This window comes from Pygocentrus nattereri, chromosome 15 (genome assembly GCF_015220715.1).
Source record: "Pygocentrus nattereri isolate fPygNat1 chromosome 15, fPygNat1.pri, whole genome shotgun sequence".
NCBI classification, from domain to species: Eukaryota; Metazoa; Chordata; class Actinopteri; order Characiformes; family Serrasalmidae; genus Pygocentrus; species Pygocentrus nattereri.
This window is the reverse complement of record NC_051225.1, coordinates 17,306,460-17,323,348: the sequence shown is the minus strand read 5'-3', so window position 1 is coordinate 17,323,348 and position 16,889 is coordinate 17,306,460. Positions and strand designations below refer to the sequence as shown.

At 42.4% G+C, this 16,889-nt stretch overlaps 1 protein-coding gene across 1 annotated transcript in view; it reads right to left on the bottom strand.

The window, feature by feature from the left end:
* Nucleotides 1-13,191, bottom strand: part of ccdc102a (coiled-coil domain containing 102A) — a 120,649-nt gene extending 107,458 nt beyond the window's left edge. Inside the window, exon 1 of the mRNA XM_017696500.2 lies at nt 13,043-13,191. The gene's annotated coding sequence lies outside the window, so the exon portion shown is untranslated. The remainder of the gene's footprint in view (nt 1-13,042) is intronic.
* Nucleotides 13,192-16,889: the final 3,698 nt, after the last annotated feature.

Here is a 16,889-nt window from a genome sequence, read left to right as displayed (position 1 = left end):
ACAATCAATTTCACATGCTGTTGTGCAAATGGAATAGACAACAGGTGGAAATTATTGGCAATTACCAAGACACACTCAATAAAGGAGTGGTTCTGCAGGTGGGGACCACAGACCACTTCTCAGTACCTATGCTTTCTGGATGATGTTTGTCACTTTTGAATGTTGGTGGTGCTTTCACACTCGTGGTAGCATGGGATGGACTCTACAACCCACACAAGTGGCTCAGGTAGTGCAGCTCATCCAGGATGGCACATCAATGCAAGCTGTGGCAAGAAGGTTTGCTGTGTGTCTGTCAGCGTAGTGTCCAGAGGCTGGAGGTGCTACCAGGGGACCGGCCAGTACACCAGGACATGTGGAGGAGGCTGTAGGAGGGCAACAACCCAGCAGCAGGACCGCTACCTCCGCCTTTGTGCAAGGAGGAACAGGAGGAGCACTGCCAGAGCCCTGCAAAATGACCTCCAGCAGGCCACAAATGTGCATGTGTCTGCACAAACGGTTAGAAACCGACTCCATGAGGATGGTATGAGGGCCCGACGTCCACAGATGGGGGTTGTGCTCACAGCCCAACACCGTGCAGGACGCTTGGCATTTGCCAGAGAACACCAGGATTGGCAAATTCACCACTGGCGCCCTGTGCTCTTCACAGATGAAAGCAGGTTCACACTGAGCACATGTGACAGACATAACAGAGTCTGGAGACACTGTGGAGAGTGATCTGCTGCCTGCAACATCCTTCAGCATGACCGGTTTGGCAGTGGGTCAGTAATGGTGTGGGGTGGCATTTCTTTGGAAGGCCGCACAGCCCTTCATATGCTCACCAGAGGTAGCCTGACTGCCATTAGGTACAGAGTTGAGATCCTCAGACCCCTTGTGAGACCATATGCTGGTGCCGTTGGCCCTGGGTTCCTTCTAATGCAGGACAATGCTAGACCTCATGTGGCTGGAGTGTGTCAGCAGTTCCTGCAAGATGAAGGCATTGAAGCTATGGACTGGCCCGCCCGTTCCACAGACCTGAATGCGATTGAGCACATCTGGGACATCATGTCTCGCTCCATCCACCAACGACTCCATGGACCACAGACTGTCCAGGAGATGGTGAATGCTTTAGACCAGGTCTGGGAGGAGATCCCTCAGGAGACCATCCACCACCTCATCAGGAGCATTATTTATTTTTTATTTTAATTTTATTTATTATTTTATTTTTTTGAGCAGTGTATATAGGTGCACTTTGTAGTTCTACAGTTACAGACTGTAGTCCATCTGTTTCTCTGATACTTTCTTAGCCCCCTTTTACCCTGTTCTTCAGTGGTCAGGAATCACACGGACCCTCACAGAGCAGGTACTCATGCTCTCAGTTAGTCTAGGACTCTTATTTTGAAGGATGCTAATGGGCATAAGGCAGCGTGCTGCAGTAGCCCAGCAGTACTGCCTGAGGCAGCCTGTGTGCTGCATGAATTCCCCTTTGCTGCATGTTGTTTTGAGTAAAAGTGCATTTTTTAACTGGCCAAGTGAGACGGCAGGTTCAATCCCAGTGCAGAGAAACAGGCTTGTAACAGTTTGTGCTGCTAATGTAACAACGTCTCTCTGGCGCTGCATGTATGAGACCTGTTCCATCAGCGCCACTCTAACAACGTGTTTATCACAGAAACTCATATAATGATAAAAATATGAATGAACATGCAACTCTAATGGTATACCTTAATACTAAATATTGACATGTCTATTATTATCCATTTGTGCTCAGAGGGGAATATTGTAGTCAAGGTTGTCTCCATGCTTTCAGAGCAACAAACCTACAAAGGCTTAAAATTGGAGCTTCGCCATTTCTGACAATTTCTTATAGTGCAACACACTCCGTTCACAACTCAGCAGGGCAGCCCTGACGGACCTAAAGCGTTTTAATTTGAGTCTAACCTGTCAATGGAATCAACTTAAGTCACTTACATACGACCCAGTAAGCAGCCTATTGATTGTGAGCCATCACTCACTGTCTGTGTGGAAGACGGAGGAGTTTTAATTGCTCTGGACCCCCTTGGAGACCTCAGCCCAACTGAGTTCAGGGTAGCAGACAGGCACTTTCCCTCTTTTACACAATCAGAGTTTCCACAGAGCCAAAGATGGTGCTTGTAAACCGTTCAAATAGCAACCCGAATCAACACCAAGCATTCCAGCTGATTGCCTGAAAAATGTAGATAGAGGCCTACTGTGTTGCCGCCTGCACACAAAGTGGCCTTGCACTCTACACCAGTCTCTACTGGGAGCCAGGCCTCAGGCCAGAGAGCAGCATCAGTATCAAATGGCCATCATTAATTCACAAGCACAGATCAGCCTCTGAATAAGGAGCATGGCTAGTGTTTCCCTGCTTATTCTAGAAGTGCAGCATGAATCTGCTGAGGCCTCTGAATCTAAAGACTTTAATCCACATCTGGGGGCAGAAAAGAAGCTTACAGCTTTCTGAAAAGTCTCAGATCAATTTTTAACTCTGAGAAACAAACAGGTGTAAAGCACTGAAAACATTTTAGAGTTGGACCAGCCTTGGGTTTCTTCATGGCACCTTCCACCATTGTTTCTTTCAAGGTGCTCCCAGACACTGTTAAAAGAACAGCAGCTGCCTTCCCAAATCCAGTTTTTAACCGAGAGGAAAGAGTTCACAAACAGCTTTGGGCGCCAGCCTTGAGCACAGTAACCGTCTGAAATCAGCTCAGATCCTGACTGGTCAGCCTCCTGACCCCACAAGCTTTGTGGAACTGTCTGGAGCGTATGGGTGGCAGAGGGGAGGGTGCGCCCTCAGGGTTCCCACTAACTTCCACTTTACCATTCCAAAAATCAACAGCTTTGGGAAAGAAGCCTCAAATCTCCGTCTCGTCCACGTACCCGGTTTATAAAAGACCATCTGGACTTTCTTAGGTGCCATGTGGTGACATAAGTCTGAGATAAACCCTGAGTGGGACGAGGCTGTTTACGGCTCCTTCAGACAGACCCTTCAAACTTTCGTTCTAATCAGGGTCAGATGCAGAAAATTATACATCATAATAGTGCACAAGCACACAAACAGAATTAGAAGAGTTTCCCTATCAAACTCCTTCGCTATGTTTCAGGATGGCTGCGCAGACTGAAAGTTACTTTGCAGCTTAAAACTTTGCAGGACATTCTCAGAGCTTGGAGAGCATATTGGGTTAATACTGGGTAAGACTAGACGATATTGTGGACACAGGAACAGTGATTTTCCCGGCTAGTCTAACTCCTTGGCTCAGAGCCTTATTTGGGGGAAAAAATAAACCAATACATTAAAAAAGGCACTGATAGTCAATCTTTATTATAACAAGCTCCCAAACTTAGCCCTTCTCCCACACATCTCCCTTCACACCATACCTACGAGGATCAGAGCAAAGAGCATGAGTAAACATGACCAAATGTTAGCGTTCGTTTGATTGTGTTTATTGTAAAATATGCGGAAATTACTACACATTACACGTTTATTCTTTCGCAAAGCAGCGAGTGTCACAATCTCAGCAATGGTTGCGAAGTAGGGGTATTTATTGTTATCAATATATAAACAAGTATGTTTTATACTGTCAGCACTTAAAGAACAACAACTGCATGTTCCACTACAAAGAGAGCAGTGTATTATGTGAAAAAAGGTTGTGTTCATTCATTTTTGATATATTTTTTGTGGCACTGCTGGTTCTTTTTTTGTCTGTACCAAAGAATCAAACAACTGAACGCCGTAATGCATGAAAATATCTCCAAGTATTATAATATATTTTTGCTAGATCTGTCAATCAGGTAAATTTAGGAAAATAAATAATTATTAGTTACAAATTAAATTGTCTGCACTAATATTCCTCATAAACACAGTACAGCACACAATAAAAATCTGAAACTCGAGTTAATTTATTTGGCCCAAGCCAACAAATCACAAAGCATTCAGCTCACATGCACTACGCTACAATACAATATGTTTGGAATGGGTAGTGTTTAGGGGTGGGCACAATAACTGATTCTTACATGCATCGCAATGCGGACATGAACCATTCTGAATCAATTCACAAATGCCAAAAATCTATTTTCTAAATTTTCATTTATAACGTAAAGTTGATGGAACATAAAAGGAGGGAACTGTGTAAGTGCAGCGCCTGGACAGTGCATGACGGCACAAAACAAAAACACTACTGGACGAGCAAGAAATCCAACCAGCTCTGCATTAAAACCAGGTTATGTCAGGAGTCATGTTTTTATTCAAATGTTAAGAAGAGCCATTTTGTCCAAAAATCAAACCACCTTGACAGCCACAACACTTTATGTCCAGTATGTGGTGATGTCCTGGTTTAGGCTGAAAAATATAAAGGTAATAGCTGCTTTTCTCACATCTCGAGCAGGACAATTTTCCTCAAATGCAGAACAGTTTCTTGTAAAATTTCTATCAATGCTCGACTTTTTACTAGGCTGAATTCGCTTCTCATTCGCCCCTTCTTGTTCAAATTTTTCTGTTACACCTTAAATGAATGTAACCGCTGCACCATCTAAGGTGGAACAGGGACAATTACAAAGAGAATCTGGTGAACAAGAAGCTGACTTCAGCTTCGTGACTTTTAGTGTTTGACATTTTCTTGTTGCAGATTCAACATACCAGGAAACCAACTGCGGTGCTTATACATGCAAGTAAGTCCATTAATTTCCAATTGTTCATCTTAAATCTGGCTCTTTGTCTTTTCGTAGCTACTAGCTAAGCAAGACTGCCAAACTGCTATATGACCTGCGGTCTGCACACCAGCCTTCAGGGTTATAGGGAGGTAAATTAGCAGAGTTTAAGACCATCTATTGTTAAAACTGTGTTAGAACTTTGTTTTACTGTAAAGGAGGATTATTTTATTTTTACGTATAAATCTAATTCTGCTGTGGAGCCGCACCAGGGCTGTAAAAGAGCCGTATGTTGGCGACCCCTGAGTTTGGTTAGCACATGGAAGCAATATGGCTCCTATGGATTTGAAGGGGAAAAATGACCTGGACAAAAGCCACACTGTATGCAAGTTGTGGCACACTAAAATATTTTGGAAACAACAAACAGGAGAAACCATCTTATTTCCACTCGTTTTCCGCCCAGCTGTAGTTGCTGCCAATCAGAGGAAGCCTCAAAGTTGTTTTCAAAGGGGTTATTGACCACCTATCTGCAGGTAAAATGCAAACCAGACAGTCATAGAACAGTTTGAGAGAAACTACCTTGAATGAACTGATGAGAACTTTGCCTAAAGATTTAATTTCAGAAACATAAAAATAGCACCATCGATCATCAATTCTAAGCTGTGTGGTAAAGCCCCTGGCTAATCAGTTGTCCACATGATTTGCATCAGGAGGTTTGGATCCATTACTACAAAATCAGGGCTAATGAACAGGTAGAGGTAACTGAGCACTCAAGTGCTGTAAGTCGATCTGCTAATAAACTGACAGGACAAAACATCACGACCTGTTCTCTCCTGGTCAAGACGTTAACGTCACCTCTGACGCCAAGATGAAGTAAAAGCATCCCTCCATTACATTTGTGTGGGACCGATTATTGTCTTCGTTAGTCCATTTCTGATGTCTAGCTGACATTTAATAAAACTCAGCTTTCAGGGATCCACTTGTGGAGCTAATTTTTACTGAAATGGAATGATAAGTGATGATCCCAGTGGACAGAGTGGTGTTGCTGGCTCTAAACCAGTCAACCAAACAAACAAAGCCACCAAAGAGAAATTTGAGGGCAGCTTGGGGATCTTCAGCTGATTGTACTAAAGGCGCAGGTCCCTTAACATAAGTATTAAAAACAGAGCTGACGCCAGCCTAAAATAAAGCACAGTCATGGTTTTCTCATCTACACGCTGTGGGGAAACGTGCCGAACAATAAAAACACTTTCCAACATACACAAACCCACACCATATCTGCCATTTCCTCACCAAGGCCCAGTCCCATTTCACCCCTCGCCCCTACCACTGAGCCCACAGCCCTCTGCTTTGCACGTTCACGTCTAGCGGTAGGGTGTCACAATATTTGTTGAGATAGAGGGGAAGGGTGAAATTTTGGGGCTACATGACCCTCCAAACTGAGGTTTTCAGTGACTTCAAACAGAGAGATATAGGGAAAAACAGAAAAATCAAGACAGAGCACAAGAGACCAAAGAAGCCAACAAATGTGAGAATTTACTCGTTTAAAAATTACAATAACCACTGTTTTATCTCAGTGCTTCTCTGTGAATTAACATAATAAATGTTCACTTATGGTCCTGCTAATTGCTGGCAAGAAGAAAGGGAAAAGAAATCAAGAATAAAGAAATCATCTGCATCACAAACAAACATGCTGGTTTAAAAATTGAGATCCAGCTATTTATGAAGAAAGTTTCAAACCCTTTAATGCATGCATCCATAAAGAGGGTTAGGCAGGTCTATGAGAGGCCTCTAATAACCAGTCGTGCAGCACATACTGTAGCTGTTCCCTCCCAAAGCCACAGACCCCTCCTATGGTACATCTGGCAGACTGCTTATGGGTTGTGGGACCGAGTAAATTGGCCCCCTGAAAGCAGAGCATATACAACAATGTAGTGCGTTTATTCCCAACTGGTTCAGCTCCTCCTCCAAGGCTAGAAGGTGACGTAAAGCCACTCCTTGGACAAAGAGCTCCTGAGAACTGTTTCCAGGGCGGTAAAGGGGAGGGGGTGGGAGGTTCTGTCAGTGACCCCTGAGACCACTTCCCTCAAACTCTAATCCCCATTCCATCAGACTTCCTTCCTGCGGTTCTTATTCCACAGTGCCAAAGATCCCAATCACTGAGAGCAGCGCTTCAAAAAACAAGCATTTTCAGGTTAAACATTGGTCCCCAGAACGGAAACAAGGTGATGTTAATACTTGCTCTTCTTAAGCCACCTGTTTACAACTGTGACATCTTGGTCAGTTACTTTGTCACTGATAGCTACTGTACTGAGGTCACAGTCACAATTCACTGCCCAGAGCAACAGCTGGAGAAGTGACCCGAGAACAGAAGCCGTGCTAAAACAGGGATGGAAAAACCATGGCGAGGTCATAGGCTGGACAATGTTTCTCTGTTGCACAAAAGAGCAAACTCACCAACATAAAAACACATAATTTTTAGATGATGAAATACATAACATTGTCACAAATTAAGCAATAAGTGAGTTTTAGTAGGGGTTGGCTAACGGCAGACCAGAGCAGGGCTTTAAATCATACAGAATGATAATGATCAGTTACTTTAACTATTTTTTACACAACAGATTAGAAAGTTTGAGAATTTCTACCATCCACCATGTTGACCTTGTGCAATCTGGCCACATTCAAAGAAGCCACATAAGGGTCAGTTATAAAAAGCCTCTTTAAATGGTCCAAAACACACAATTATGCTGACACATTACAATTAATTAAGGAGGGGGGAGCTGAGAAAAACAGGACAGAAAAGAGCAAAAGAGAGAAATACAAATGCAGAAAGAAAGACATTTCAGACACACCAAAAGGGACTAACACATTTTGTATAAGTTAGCAATGATGTACATTGCAGATCCTAATCAACCCTCACGTCAACTTCAAACATCATTTCGAGTTGAAAAGCTGGTTAGAACGATGTGGTAAAAAATCCACACAAATCCTATTATATGCTGGGCTACAAATGCACAAAAGCTAGTTGAATAGCTGGCATAGTGGACGTTTCGCTTGCTTTTAGTCATATTTTCAGTTTTTGCAGTAGTGCATACGAGCAAGGCAGGAGGCCGAGTGCCTGTACACACAGCCAAACAGCAGCGTATTAAACAAGCAAAACGCTTTTCTCACCACAGGGTTCGGTTTCCTATACAGCGACCAAGGCCCAGTCCCATTTCACCCCTCGCCCCTACCACTGAGCCCACAGCCCTCTGTTTTGCGCGTTCACGTCTAGGGGTAGGGTGTCCTGATTCTTGTTGAGATAGAGGGGTGGGTTGAAGTGTTAGGGCTACATGACCCTCTAAACTGAGGATTTTCAGAGACTTCAAACAGAGAGATATGAGAAAAACAGAAAAAATGGTGAGACGACTGAATAGGAGACCAAAGAAACCTGCTAATAGCTGGCTAGCAAACTTTCCCCTTCCACCTTAAGTAGTCAAGCTGTGGTGGCCGCAGATCATCACAGCTGTGATGTTATTGGCGATAACACACTCCTCGAGTGTTCTATTGCTTTAATACAACAGTTAAATAAATACAGTAAGAAATTAATAAACTGGGCTGTGAATGCGGCATTTAATATGTTTTAATGTTCAGTTCCTTCCTCCAAATTATAGCTCCTTAACGAGCAGCTTGTTGCTACGTCAGAGTAACGAGCTCCGCCCACTCGCTGCTCAGCCGGCAGATCAATCTCCAGCTCCTTACACTAAATTCCCAAACTGTCGTCACCACTGAGCAGCTTTTCTGGTTTTTATTCAGTCAGTTTTATGGCTCAGTCTGATTTGGTCAGACTCTGAAGATCAGACACATTTGGCTAATGGTACTTGGTTAATTTCTGGCTGATTCCAAGTTGTTTAGCTGTTCTTCTGTCACAGCTGCCGACTGAAAAGCTGCTCACTGGTGATGACAGTTTGGTAATTTAGTGTTGTCTCATCTTCAGAGTCTGACCAACTCGGCTGTTGGTCAAATCCTATCTTAAAAGTGTCTGTTTTCTGTTTGTGGCAAAGTAAGAAGTAGAAACATTCAAATAGCTTGAGCGTCTCCTACAGCTGTTAAAGTTGTTGCTTAGCAACAGCGTCTCAGTGGAGTGATAGTGTTTGTGAAAAAACCTACAATGTTATCGTGAATTAACAGCACTGCTAGAACACTGCTCAACCAATGAGCTTGCGTAGCCAGAACTGTTGTTTAAATGTATACAAGTGTGGAAACCTGTCAATATCATAAGTTGCCATAAGTACAGAACATGCAAGTTGAATAGATTAGGTCCCCTTGTCCAGTTCCACTAAACAGCACATGCAATTTCTGTCCTATAATCCTACATATTCACATGACGTAGGCTATTCACAAATAATGCCTCAAAACATAGTGGAAAAGGACTAAATCCTCTAGATCCACAAAGTGTACACTGCAGATGGAGACTAATAATTTACAGATCAAGCTAAATTTAAGCTACATTACATTACACAGCTTAAATTATATTATATTTGTTCAGTGGAGCAAATCTAAATTCCAGACAAGCTGAAAACCTCCACTCAGTCTTATACCAGAAAATTACACTTCCCAAAAAAAATGGAGCATGAACTTCAAACACATCTGGCATCCTTCGGAGCTGCATGGTTGATGTGTACTCAGGACTTTGGCTTGAGTGAACACACAAGAGTTGGCTCTTCACTGAACAACTGGTTCAACTAGAAGATTAGAAACCTCTTAGCAGCAGGCATGGCCTCACTGTGTGACATCAGACGTTTACTCTTTTAAGTTAGCCATGCAGGCAGAACCACAGCAACAAGCTACTGCAAGTGAACACACTAGAGGCACGAAGGAAGGAAGGGTTTCAGAGTGTTAGCAAACAGAGGGAATGGGGTGAAGTGCTGGGCATGGAGGGATGGAATGCATTTAGCAGAACTGATTGTAGGTACACTGTCAATTTGGCATGTCACCCAAACCCGAGCTAATTCTCCATGGACAAAACAATACACCCACCTGGTAAAACTGTTGAAAATCTTTGTTAAATAATATCAGTGCAGGGCAACACATTGTCTATATTAGTAATAGTTTCACACAAGTTTCACTGATATTAATATAAACTTAACTATAGTTACCTAATATAAACTACAATGTGTGCTAAAACTATATTAAAAACTGGAAATCTGGATTCTGTCTGGTTATTGTTTTCAATGGGGAGGCACGATCAGAACCAGCCAAGATTGTAAACAACAGATTTTTGCTCCAAAAACGAAAGCAGACAATTTATCCTTCTTATTTTGGTAATATGTGTTGATTTTATGACGTAAATAACTTAAGCCATGTGAGCACATCCAGCCTCTATTAAAACACTGCTACTACATCAAGATCACAGCATAATTATGCAAAACCCTGAGCAGCCAGTTTCCTTTTACTTTCAATGTAGCACTTTATCTGATTTCATTTAAACAGGCAATCAGCTTTTCATTTATGGATTTAAGATGCCAGACGAGTAGAGCAAATTATGTTATTTATATTGATTTTACTAACAGTATTAAGTACTAAAAATAAAGTATTACAATAAAGTATTACAAATCTGCCTGTGTGTTTCCTGTGTTCATTTAGCCCACACAGCTTGAGCTTTGGTATTAAAAAAAGCTGCTAAACATAAATATACTATTATTATTATTTGTTTTATTTTGGTCTATCTGTGTTGCCATTTAATGATGTAAATAACATAAGTGTCCTTGCACTGTATTTCATTTGGGGTGGGCAATATGAGTTTCTATGAGCATATCGTCAATATCCCCAGTAACTCTGAACAGTATATTTGTCCTCAGAGTGTAAGTGTTACTTTTCAACTGAATTCTTTGCAGTTTGCGAAATGTAAAATAAAGCTCAGTGTATTCATAATTTTTACAGTATTTTTAAAAGGTGGTCCTTCAAGTCTGTATTTGTCTGTTCCAGCTTATCAAACCTAGTATCACGGTGTATATTGTGATTGTACATCAGCTACATCGCCCACCCTTAATTTGAACGCTGCTACACTCATACACTGTGTACATCAACAGCATTTCAACAGTTTTTACAACAAGGACAGAAAAATAAAGAGGATGGCAGAGACACCCAATCAGGAGCAGCAGCACTTTCCCACTCACACACTCAGAGACACACACACACACACACAAACACACATGGACACACACGCACACTCATTCACTGACTCACTCACACACACACACACACAGACACACACACACACACACACACACACACACACACACAAACCCACAAACTCTCACACACTCGTTCACACACACAGACACACTCATTCACCCACTCACACACACGTACACCACAAATTCACACACATACACTCACTCACACACAGACACGCACACAGACACACACTCTCTCACACGCACTCACACACAGCAAGCAAGTGGGCAGATGGATCAGAGTCATCTGAAAATGCCTTGTCACCATGGCAACCTTACACGAGTCATTCTCTTTTTCAGGGGGAAAGAAACAGGAAAAGGGGCCGGCAAAATTGGTCTGCCCTTCCATCTGTCTGGCGAGCTGCCTCCACGCTTGAGGACTGGCCATCGGACGGTGGGTTTAGTCTGAGCAAATTCCTTCTGGAGGAGGGTGGTCTGGTGGGACAGCACAGAAATCCACCATCTGTTGACCACCGTCTGGTTAACAAGGTGAAGGGAAGGAGGGGGGTTTCTGATCTCAAGACCACAACAAGACCAGACAGTTAATTATCCCAAGATAACGGTAAAGCAATCACGCAGTCGCCTCGCAACAAAGTACAACTCTTTGTTTTCACATGTACAGCAGTAAATCACAGCATACTGACTGCACACAACACACTTACCGCTGATGTTCTGCTTTCGGTCTAGATCTCAGCTTAAAATACTGTGTTTCAGTCAAATTCAACCTGGATTTCTCTCAGGAACAAAAATGGTCACTGCATTCAAAAGTGGGACAACTGTGGTTTAAGAGGCCACAAAGCCAGCCTGTGCCCTTCACTGTTCCTCTACAAAGTGAAGCTTGCAGAGGTGAAGCAGAGGAGCACCAGAGAGAGAGACAGAGACAGATGGAGAGAGGGGGAGAGAGAGAGAGACAGAGACATGAAATCTGTGGGCGACCAGAGGGTTCCAGATGTGGGATGTAGAACATTCTTTAAAAAAAGGCTAAAGAAAAAAGCATAAAGCAGCGCCGCGCGGCACAGCGAACCTGAAGTACCACATGTCCAATAAATGTTGTGTTTCTTTTTTTTGTTTCACCACCTAATTTAAGATGCATCTGTCTCATGTTGTGCTTATAGGAGACAGACTCAATATTCCTGGAGAAGGGAAAATCAGACGAGGGAAAATCAAACTCCTTAAACAACTTGTAGGAGATTCATCACACAGGAATATTCTACTCCTACAGATTCACTGCTCTGAGGGTGGAAAATGTGAGACTTAATGAAAGTTTGTCTGACCTCCCATTAACCCCTGCTTTTGTTTGTGTGTGAGTGAGTGTGTGTGTCCTAAGCTTCTTTCTGTTTTACAGCTGGGCAGTGGAGCGGCCGGCTCAGCACGGAGGAAAACAGATGTTCTGGTTCTCAGAAGCTGGGCTCCTGTCAATGGGCTCTGGGTCAGACACACAGAGACAGGAAACACTGGGAACAGAGCTGAAACTCCAGTCCTGCACAAAAAGAGGAACTTCTGAGGAAAAAGTTCAGCAGAATCTCAGTCTTAAACACCCACGGGGGTGGGGGACCACTCACACCACCCAGCCCGCTGCATCCACTGTGGGGGAAAACCACTCACACCACCCAGCCAACTGCACTGCTAACGCAGAAGCGAAGTTACTATGGAGAAATTCACTTTCAGCACCGTCTAAAAGGGTTTCCATATATTTGAGTCGGCGCTGAGGACAAACAAAGTGGGCTTTTTAGCTCAATGGGCTGCAGGACTACAACTACACTGTGTGCAACACAAAGAACCCCAAATGGGACCAGAACACCATCTTCCATCCTCAGAATCCTGGCGAATCCAGCCGCTAACCAACCAGCACAAAAGACGCTGGAACTCAACTCTGCCCGTTTACCCCTTCATGACTGTTTCTGCCCCTCAGGCTGTCTTTATGGCGAAGCCCACCCTCTCACCGCCTCCGTGAGCCACTCAGGGGCGGTTTAGGGGGTCTTTGTTATGCTAGTGTTTTTGGTTTTGTGGAAGACTGCGCCGTTTCCACAAGTTTAGCAGACTAGCATTTCCACCATGAACCGCTCTCGGCGGATCTGCACCGTGTTGATCGCCCGACGCCGCGGCGGAATCTCGCTCTGCCCGCTTCTCCCAAACACCGCCCTCAGCCTTCGGGGAAGTCAGCGTTCCAGACGCGCACTTACCTGGAAAAACGGACCAGCAGCGAAGCGGCGGTGCGGAAAACCCCCGTCTCGGCTGTTTAGCTGTCCTCCTTTCCGCCGAGCCCACAGTTTCCGAGTTCCGCGCTGTCGGTTCCCTACAGGAATTTTTTTCCAGCGACAGAACGTCGCTGTTGGAAGCCCAGGGGCGGGGCTTCGAATGATGGGCGTGGCTTTACACAACGGGCGGGGTTTCTATTGTATTCAAACTGGCATGGAGGGCGGGTTTTACTGGAGAATTTATTACAGCCAAGCTTACATTTATTAAGTTGGCTTGAAAAAGCCAACTTACCGTTCTTCGTAATCTGCTTCTTATTATTATAGCTGCGCATTGCTTTATATAATGTTATCCAATTTATATTCTTCTTCTTCCTCTTTTGTTTATTCTTTATTATTTTCTGCCGGATTTTTGTCCCGTAACTAGTCCCACAGTTTTCGGGATATGGACCCCGTTCCAACTCCAGATTGTCCGGCCCGATTGTGTGATGCCTGCTTGTATACAGCTTTTTGATCGGATGCACGGATTCCGAACAGCAGCCCAAAATATGGGAATTTTTGTTCCATTGAAAATGAATGGGGAGGCTGTTGGCAGACTGCCAGACATGATGTCACAATGCCTCGTTCTGTCACACAACACCTACAAACCATGCACGGAGCTTAATGTGTCACCAGCTCCCAGCCTAATTTTCAGCAGTTGTGTTAAGGTTTAACGGCTTTTAATATGGAATTGCACCAAGATAGCACTGAAGTTGGAACTACAATTTAAGTTGGAACTAGCATAACAATATATTTAAGGTGGAACTTCAATTAACATAGTGCTATGTTTAATGTGGAACGGCTATTTAAGGTGTCACTAACTTTAAGGTGAAACCTCAATTAACATAGCAAAAAATTAAGGTGGAACTGCTATTCACAATGCATTAAATATGGCATAGTGTTTAAGGTGGAACCTTTTTAAGGAGGCACAGAATTTAAGGTGTAACGTTAACATAGCAATAAAATTAAGGTGGCACAGAACTTAAGGTGGAACTACAAATAACCTAGCACTAAATCTAAGGTGGCACAGAATTTATGATGGAACTCCCTTTAAGGTAGCACTAAATTTAAGGTGGAACGTAGTTTAAGGTAGCCCTAAAATTAACACCTTAGCACCTAGCAACAAATTACTATTGATCACGGATACTGCAGCTTCTGCTTTACAAGTTTTTCACAACATTTCAACAACTATCAACAGTTTTCAACCATTTTAACATTTTAACAACTATCAACCGGTTTCAACCAATTTAACATTTTAACTAAGTCAATGTCTCACCTGCTCCCAGCCTAATTCTCAGCAGTTCTGCTGAGGTTTAACTGCTTTTAAGGTGGAATTGCCCCAAGATAGTACTGAATTTTAAGGTGGAACAAGCATAACAATAAATTTACAGTGGAACTTTAATTAACATAGCATTATGTTTAAGGTGTAACGGCTATTAACATATCACTAACTTTAAGGTGAAACCTCAATTAACATAGCAAAAAATTTAAGGTGGAACTGCTATTAACATATCACTACATTTAAGGTGGCACAGAGTTTAAGGTGGAATTTAATTAACACTGCACTAAATTTAAGGTGGCACAGTGTTTAAGGTGGAACCTTTTTAAGGAGACACAGAACTTAAGGTGGAACTTCTTTTAAGGTGGCACAGACTTTAAGGTGGAACTGCAATTAACCTAGCACTAAGTTTAAGGTGGCACAGAACTTAGGATGGAACTCTCTTTAAGTTAGCACTAAATTTAAGGTGGAACTTCAGTTAACATAGCACAAAATTAAAGGAGACACAGAGTTTATGGTGGAACTTTAATTAACATAGCAATGAAATTAAGGTGGCACAGACCTTACGGTGGAATTTGAAATGACATAGCACTAAATTTAAGGTGGCACAGTGTTTAAGGTGGAACTTAGTTTAAGGTAGCCCTAAAATTAACATGGAACAAAATTTAAGGTGGAACTTCATTCACAGTAGCACCTAGCAACAAATTACCATCAATCACAGATATTGCAGCTTCTGCTTTACAACTTTTTCAAAACATTTCAACAACTCTCAACTGATTTCAACCATTTTAACATTTTAACAACTATCAACCAGTTTCAACCAATTTTAACTAAATTACCTGTCTTTTTCAAACCAACTTAAAGTTTGTTCACGAACTTTCCCTTTCTAGTTTACTATTATTATTATTATTATTATTATTTACCCTGAACAAATGCATGAACACGGGGGGCAGTGGTGCACATGGACAGGAACAACGCTCTTTCTGTCTCCACCCACCTTTATTTGACATCAGTTATCATGGATGACAAACTATTACAAACTATTAGGAGCATAATAATAATAATAATAATATGGCTGTGTAGTGATGACGCAGCCCGACTGGTGACCACTGGCAGACACAAACCATGTACTTGAGTTAAAGTAGAGACACCCAAAGTAAAATATTACTCCAGTACAAGTAGAAGTTCCTCCCTTTAGACCTCCACTTAAGTAAAAGTACTAAAGTATTTCATTTTAAATGTACTTGAGTATCAAAAGTAAAAGTACTTTTTACAAACAAGCAAATTTTCAGTTTCAGATTTATTTACAACTTAGTTACAAGTTTAAGTTTAATAAAAACTGGCTTTAAACTCAGGATCACAAATGAGTTTCCTTCACTATATTGATCTGTAGGTCTCTGTTCATAAACATAAACTAGCCCAAACTAATTTACTATAAAATGAAATCATGTTTGTATAAATTAAAAAAATACATGTCAGTCACGACTGCATATGTGGACATATTTTTATATTGTGCTCTATTTACACAAAGTTAGGTTAGTTCATCATTCATTTTGAATAGACTCGGCTGCGCTGACGTTGAACCGTGTGCTGCACTGGGTTGGTATGACCAACAGGTCAAAACAAGCTCAAAACAAAGTGACTGCTGTGCCCTGATTGGTGTTCTTGCTTTGCGCTTCTTTATTTTGACATGTTACATTTTTATACACACAGAAACGAAAAGAAATGACAGATTTCTCAAAATGTAGTGGAGGAAAAAGTAAGATATTAGACTTTGAAATGTAGTGGAGTGAAAGTAAAAAGTCACCCAAAATGGAAAAAACTTCAGTACAGATACACGAAAAAACTACTTAATTACAGAAACTAATTACATTTACTTAGTTACTGTCCACCACTTCTGCTGGTAAGGTATCTAGTGGAGAAATGTGATCTTTCTCTGAGTAGTGGGGGTACAGTTTCAGTCCGGCACAATCACTGTGGACCCCCCCGGCCTTTGTTTAAGTTGTTTAAGTTTGTTTAAGTCCTGATGAGATCCATGTAATGAGAATAGACTGTTTTCAGACAACTGAATCAATATAGGCTGTTAGTGAGAAAAGCAATAACCTCATTTGTTGCATTTCGGTCCAAAATATGCTCCCCTGCCAGACTCCATTAAGGAATATCAGGTTAGTCACAGTAAGTGTATAATAGCTTAAGTTGTGTCTCACTGTCTGATAAAGCCGTGCTGAGATGACCATAAGGTCAGAACACTGTGCCAAACAAGACATAAAGTCGAATTCTTCCAGCATGAGCGTCATGTGTGCAGCAGATCCAGGTCTGAATGTTTGATGTAAGTGATCCTGACAGGTCCGGAGTGCCCTGAGAACAAACTATGCATGGAAGAAATAAGGCCTCATATAATCGCTGGGTGCCTGTCCATTCTGGGTCTGCCGAAAATCAGGCCCTTCTGGGTGGAAGGCCCGTTGGAGGGAGTGCAGCAGGTAATTGGAAGCAGGAAAAGAACCATAGCAGTGTCTG